Raw genomic sequence first — 7,944 nt, forward strand, 5'->3', positions numbered from 1 at the left:
CTCCCAGATTAAAACAGGCTTGGCAACAGGAATGGCATCCTCTTCTGAAATAAATAGCTTGCCTCCAGAAACTATGAACATAGAGAAATTATGAAAGTTATATATGTGTTCAGGTCTTTTGATCTTAGGGTCACTATGAGTTGCTTATGACTTGGCCACACTTAACAACAACAAACAGTTAAGTTCCAATCCTTGGTAAGTGACATCATGCTGATAGAAGTGGAAGGTCAGAGAAGAAAAAAAGATCCTCAAAACTATGGACTGATACAGTGACTGTAACAATGGGTTTGAGCATGTCTCAGGTTGTGGGGATGGTGTAATATAGGGCAAGGATGAGATCTGTTGTTCATAGAATTGCTGTAAGTCATAGAGAGAGAGCTCTGTGGCCTAGTGGATAGAATGTTATGCTACCAAATCAAAGGTGAGTGATTTTAATCTGCAGCTCTCACGCCTTGTTTTAGTTGGTTTTGGTCAAACATTCACCCCTCCAGCTCATGCACCCTCCTTTTTATTCTGAGGCTCCAGCTCAAACTAAATTTACAAGGTTAAGTTCCTGACACAGCAATCCCTGCTTGCTCTTTAGAGGACAGAGGTCTGTAACTCCTTCTTGAACATGCCTTCAAAATGGAGGTCTTTGGCCATGACCTCGTCTTCCATGTATGTTATCAAGTGCCACTGGTGATCCTCAGCTCCAAAGCTTCCTACTCTGTCATTATCTTGGCCCAGAATCAGAGACTAAATGCTCTGAAACCCACTTTAAGAAAGTACCAGGATGCAGAACTCACCCAGGATGCATCCAACATGAGCAATTCAATTCTTTGCTGGAGTCTAGACTTAAAATGTAGAGTCAGTGGAAATGGAACCTTGGTTCTAACAATGCCTGAAAATGTTATGTTGATCAATCCACCAATTAGAATGAGAATCATTGGGAGGACATTTGTTACATTCCCTTTTGTCATGTCTGTGACCATAGTGGGATCAGTCGTAGGAGAAGGTGGCACCACCTGCATTTTCATTTTTTTGTTGTTGTTACTGTTTGTTTGTTTGTTTGTTTGTTTTAAATGCATCCTCTGGGTTGTTGAAGTAATATTTCTGTGTCAAGAAACACAGTTTGAGAATGTATTTTCCTTTTTCCCTGAGGACTCTGACTGTCTGACACTTGCTCCTGTTTAAGTTTCTTACCACTCTACAGCAGAATGGACACATAATGGCAGATAATGCCTACAAAAAAGGTAATGATAATGATGGGCAGGACATGCAGAGGCAGATGTTGGAGTCCAGAAGTAGCTCAGGTCCCGCTATGTTCACTGAGAGACAACTCCCAGACAGAAATGACCAGACTTCTCTTTAGAGCTTGGAGGTGTCTTTTAAGGTTCAGCTGCAGGGCTTTTTTTTTAATAATTATGTTTTTATTTGCATTGCAAAGTAGCACACATTTATTATAAATCATTGTATATACCTTTGACTTTTGTTGTAATAGGTTTTATGGAGTTGGTTCATAATTATGAGTAATACATAGCTCAGATGCACAGAACTTGAGATTACCTGTAACAAACCTGATCATGTTAGCTATTATAAGATTTCTTTTTAAAATTAATTTTAACAAAAGTTTACAGAGACTTAGGGTTTCCAGTCATTCATTGTTGCACTTTTCTCCCTGTCTATCCCCTGCCCCCCAATTCCTTTTTTCTCATTGATAAGTAAAACTCCTTCATTGTTACTCAATCCCTCTCCCCAATTCTACTACACTGTGCAGCCTGCAGGCCTTTTTATGTCACCTGGGTGGCCTCCAAGACTGGCAGTCTACTACCTTGCAAGAATTCAAACATTCTTCTAAGTGGTATAGCACTGGTCTGTCAATTGACTGTACAGAGTAACCGTGGTTGCTGAGATGCTAAACATTGTGACACGGATGTATCAAATGCCATAATGTTTACTCATGGTGGACAGTGTTTGGTGGAACTTCCTGATTAAAACAAGCTTGGAAGCAGGAGTGACATCCACTTCCAAAATAGGTTGCCTCTGGAAACTCTATGAACTTGGAGAAACCACGAAAGTTATACAAGTCTTCGGGCCTTTTGTTCATAGGGTTGCTATGTGTCCTACTCCATGGCACTTAAAAGCAGCACTACTTTATCTAACTAGAGTTCACTAGAAACAATTAAAACATCAAAACCTTCTCAATAATTTATTTATTATTGAAATAAGTAACTTAAACTTCAAATGATGTAAATTGGAAGCTTTTACTGATAAATCATAGGAAGGTTACAGATTATAACTAAAAAATATACTTCAAATTGTACCTTAATGTAGTTTATTCTATTTACAGATAGGCAATCTGAGTTTTTTCAGAAAATGGTTGCTGCTAAAGTACGTGAAAACATTCAGCTTTTTAAATAATTTCTTTAATTAAAATGTCTTAGGCTATTTTCAGCCAATTGACCTATTATGATCATTAATATTTCCAAACTATCACCTAGTTTACTTTTTCAGATTTCTCACTTTTGTGAATTAGAAGACATCAATTGCATTTTTCTCCTTGAGTCTTTGAAAATGTGATGACTAAAGTAACATCTGAGTCAAATAATAGTTCACAGAGCTAGTGAGATCATGTTTTCTTTTGTGTGTTTTCACTTTATATTTAACAGTATTTTATGAATAATGATACTATCCTCTTTACTGCCAGCAAATGGTGGCCTAGTGGCAAGCATCTGCACTGCAATCCCAAAGGCAAAGGGTCCTAGGCCACCAGATGCTTTGAGGGAGAAGGATGGGCAATCTCCACTCATGGAATTAACTTCCTCTGAAAAAACACTGAAGGGTCATCTGTACATTGGTTCTGACCATATGGTACACAACAACAACAATATTATCTTTACTAAAATTAACATGGTTGAAGCAGCTTAATTTCTTTTGTTTTAAAATTTATTATTATTATTACTATTTTGGTTATTATCCTCAGTATAAATTCTATTGTTATTGTTGTTGTTATATGCTGTCCAGTCACATACGACTCATAGTGACCCTATGTACAACAGCTCTGAAGCCTGCTCTAATCTGAGCCAGTCTCATTGACTCTGACATATTACCTCAGTTACTGTATCAATCCATCTCATCCAGGGTGTTTGTCTCCTGTACTGTTCCCTCCACCCTTTCAAACATGATGTCCTTCTCCAAGGACTGTTCCCTCATGACCACGTGCCCAGAGTATGTAAGACGGAGCTTAAAACCTAGCCTCTAAAGAGGAACTTGGTTTTATCCTCTCTAAGACAGACTTATTTGTTGTCTTGGTGTACGCCAGGGATGCATCCTATCTCTATACCTTTTCAACCTATATGCAGAACAGATTATCCGGGAGGCTAGGCTCTAGGAGGAGAAATGTGGGGTCAAGATTGGTGGACGATTTATCAACAATCTGCGCTATGTGGATGACACAACCCTGCTTGCTGAAACTGAGGAGGACCTGAAGCACCTACTGCAGAGTGTCAAGGACTGCAGCCTACAATATGGATTGAGGCTCAATGTCAAGAAGACAAAGATTCTCACCACTGGACCAATTGACGGCATCAGGATGGATGGTGAATAGATTGAGATTGTACACAGCTTTAGTTTGCTTGGCTCCATAGTCAACAGTCTTGGCACCAGGAGCCAGGAAATTAAAAGGTGCATTGCCTTGGGAAAGTCTGCTGTTAGGGACCTCTCCAAAGTGCTGAAGAGCAATGGTATCTCTTTGGAGACTAAGGTGTGTCTGATACAGGCCATGGTCTTCGCAATCACCTGTTATGCATCAGAGAGTTGGACAATGACCAAGGAGGATCGAAGGAGAATTGATGCCTTTGAGCTGTGGTGCTGGAGAAGAGTATTGAGAATACAAGGGACTGCTAGGAAAACAAACAGACTTGTCCTGGAAAGGGTTAAAACGGGTGGCTTCTTGGAGGCAAGGATTCTGAGGCTCCGTCTAACATACTTTGGACATGTTGCAAGGAGAGACAGGTCCTTAGAGAGGGACATCATGCTTGGGAGGGTGGAGGGACAGCGCAGGAGAGGAAGGCCCTCTATGAGGTGGATTGATTCAGTGACTGGGATAATTGGGATGGGAGTGTCAGAGACAGTGCGATTGGCACAGGACAGAGCGGAGTTTAGGGCTGTTGTACATAGGGTCGCTATGAGTGGCAAGCAATTTGACAGCACATAACAACAACAACAACAACCACAACCCAAAGGCATCATTTCTTCTTCTGTCATCGTTAATCATTGTTCAGCTCTGATGCCTAAGAAGTAATTGTGAAGACCATGTCCTGGATCAGGCTTACCTTATTCTTTAGAGTGACATTGTGCTTCTCAGTACTCTGAGAGTACTCAGAGAGGTTCCTGATAACAGATTTTCCCAGTGCAATTAGTATTTTGATTTTCTGAGTGCTGGTGCCAAGAGAGTTAATTATGGAGCTGAACAAGCTATGCTTGTTAACAACATTAATTGTCATAACTGTAGTATACACTTTATGTGTACTGACAAAATTCCACTACTCTGGTGAAGATGAAAGGCATCAAATTGAATTGACTTATGAAAATAACTACTATAAACTAATAAAAATAAATTACTGTGATACAAACTGATATACTAATAACAAAGATAAAAAAATAACTTTCTAAAAGTATTTACTTTTAAATAACAATTTATAATAGAATTTACTATTGAAAATAGTTATGATTTTATTTTTATCTTCATTATAGCATCAGTTTTGTTGCAGTCATTTTTTATTATTAGTTTGTATTAGTTATTATCATGAGTCAGTTCCGTTAGATGCCTTTCATCTTCACCAAAGGAATGATATTTTTGCCAATATACATAAAATGCATACTACAGTTATGGCAATTCTCAAAATGAAATAATTGTAAAATAAATTCAATCCTTGATTCAAAATATTTATTTGAGTCCATAAGGAATGATACATAGTGAAGTGGACTTGTGGGGAGGGCTTGTACAATAAAGAATTTTTCTTTTTCTTTTCAAAGAGAAGAATGAACTGAAAGCAAGTGGTGGGCAGAGAGAAAAGTGCAATAATGAATGAATGTAAATCCAAAATATCTGTAAATTTTCATTTAAATTAATAATAATAATAGAAATGAAAAATATTTAGAGATATCATGAGCAATATCTTGAATGACCCAGGAAGCATCAAACAAAGATGGAAGAAATCCACAAAGTCACTATACCAAAAAGAAAAAGTTGACACTGAAAAATTTCAGAAAGTACCCTGTGAACAGCATCTCATTGTAATGAAATAAAAAGTTCAAGCTGCACTAAAGGCACTGGAAAAACAGTAAGGCTCCAGGAATTAATCCACCGAATCTCAATAGAACTATTTAAGCAAATAGATGTAGTCCTAGATGTGCTCATCAGTCTATGTCGTGAACTTTGGAGGACAGCTGTTTGGCTGACTGACAGGACAGATCCATATTTGCTCTCATAGATCAAGAAGGGTGATCCTACACAATGTGAAAAATAAATAGAATAATAATATTAATGTAACATCCAAGTAAGATAGTGCTGAAGATCATCCAAAAATGATTAGAACAGTATATTTGCAGAGAACAGGTAGAAGGTCAAGCTGCTTTCAGAAGAAGTATAACATTAAGGATATCATTGTTGATGTCAGATGGATCCTAGTTGAAAGTAGAAAATGCTAGAAGAATATCTATTTTTTTTTTTACTATTAAAAGACATTTGACTGTGAGGATCATAACATATTATTGTAACACTGAATAAAATTGGGAATCCTAGACTGCTTAATTATGCTCATATAAAACCTATACCTAAACCAAGAACCTGTTGTATCAAGAGAACAAGGGAACCCTGAATAGTTGTGGTGTTAGTGTAGAACTTATCTTAACTGCAGACCCATGGTCTTGCAAATAATCAAGAGCTGTGGGATTAGAATAAGAAAAAGAGTGCTTCCCACACTGGCAGCAAGACTTAATGCAAGTAAGACTTGTGGCAGCAAGACTTAAGAGAGACTGGAACAGGCACTGTTGGTGAGACCCTGGTGATGGTGTTGGAGAAACTGTGGCACTGTTGTGGAGAAACTGACAAGGTATGACCTGAGGCTTCTTGCATTTGTATTGGCCAGAGTTAAGGTTTTGGCTGTTCTTCCTGAATATTTGAAGAAGAAGCTTACTTATAACTGCTCTGAGGCAAACCATGCTGGATTATTTGGATTTGACTGCTGATCTGAAAATGGATCCTGGACTAACTGAGCAATTCTGCCTATGGACTGCTGGGCTAAAATTTGGATTTGCATTGGTTTCCTTTGCCATACCCACTCTTCGACTTCCTTGGCTGATAAACTCCATTGTTGGTACCATAAGTCAGTCATACATAAAAAATCTCTTTCAGCTGGTGGGGCTCTAGAGGTACCATGGAACTAGGTGATTCTTGTTATTGTTAGGTGCTGTCAAGTTGAGTATGATTCATAGTAACCCTATGAACCAATGATCTGAACCCTATTTATCCTACATCACCTCACACTTATTGAAAAACAAGAACCTGTTGCAGTAGTCACTGTGTCAATCCACCTAGCTGAGGGTATTCCTCTCTTTCATTGACCCTGTACCCTTCTGATCATCATGTCCTTCTCCAAGGAATATCTCCTCCTAACAATATGCTCAAAGTATGTGGTGTGAATCTTCATCATTCTTGCCTCCAAAGATCACTCCAGCTTAACCCTGTCCAAGACATCGCTGTCTTTCTTATTAATTGTCCAGCTTTCTGATGTGTAGCAAGTAATCTGAAAGATCATGGCCTGAATCAGATGCATCTTAGTCCAGAAAACTAAGATTCTTACTACTGGACCTATAAGCAGCATCATGATGGATGGAGAGGAGACTGAAATAGTCAACAGCTTCATCTTGCTTGGATCCACAATTAATACCCTTGGTACTAGCAGTTAGGAAATAAAAAACCACACTGCACTGGAAAAATCTGCAGTTAGGAACCTATTCAAATTATTGAGCAGTAATGATGTCAGTTTGAGGACTAAGGACTAATATGGGCCAAGGCTTTGAGCTCTTTATCTGCTTCTGCTCTGGGGTAGTGAGGGCTTGTGCTATTCTTATTCTTTATGACTCTTTCAGAGAGACTTTCACTGCCCTGTGCCTCCATGTCTCATTTTCTTCTCTTCAGACATTTGGTAGAAGTTAGATTAGCTGTTTCATACTCATGAGGTTTGTTTTTGTGAATGTTGGGCTAGGAAAGATGTACTGTTAAAATAGTTACTATCTATCTCAACAAAGTTGGGGAGAAAATATAAAAGGTTATTTTTAGTAATGTAGAAAGAAAAGATGAGAACCTGCTTTTTGGCCTGAGACAAATGTGTATGAAGACGAATCTGAGAACTTCTTTAAAAGTCTCCATATGATCTTTCCCCCCTTAATACATAATAATAATATGTTGATCTATGTTATAAAAAGGATTATTAATTTTTTGTTAATTAAATGGTAAGATATTTAAAAGGTTATTAAGGTTTTTGTTTATTAGGACACATAGCACTCAGAGGGGGAAATGTAAGCCAATGATATAGTAACTGGGCATTCAAAAAGAGAATTATTTGGCCCTAAAGATGCTTATGATAATATAATTTGACAGAGAATGTGTAGCTTAGCCTAAGAATATTAAGCCTCACCCAGTACTCTAAAAAACAATTACATTTGAAAGCAGACAAGCAGAAAAAAGATACTTGCAATGAAAGTGAGGCAAGACAAAGAACACCTAAGTCTACATGATGAAAGGAAGGACGAAGCACCAGAAGTACTTTTCTAGGATTTTTACTGTTAATGAAAGCTGGATAGTGTGTTCAACACATGGTGACCATTTGGGCCCACTTGATGAGCAGTAATAGGAGATATGAAGTAATGAAGACATAGGCTGAGTTTGGACTTGTTCCT

The 7,944-nt window shown here is 38.1% G+C and overlaps 1 pseudogene; it reads right to left on the reverse strand.

Annotated features, from left to right (window-relative positions):
• Positions 1-579: 579 nt before the first annotated feature.
• Positions 580-6,354, reverse strand: LOC102848494 (annotated as a pseudogene).
• Between the last annotated feature and the right edge of the window lie 1,590 nt (positions 6,355-7,944).

The sequence above is a fragment of the Elephantulus edwardii genome, unplaced genomic scaffold (assembly GCF_000299155.1).
Source record: "Elephantulus edwardii isolate Elephantulus edwardi_28Jun2011 unplaced genomic scaffold, EleEdw1.0 scaffold00034, whole genome shotgun sequence".
Classification (NCBI taxonomy): Eukaryota; Metazoa; Chordata; class Mammalia; order Macroscelidea; family Macroscelididae; genus Elephantulus; species Elephantulus edwardii.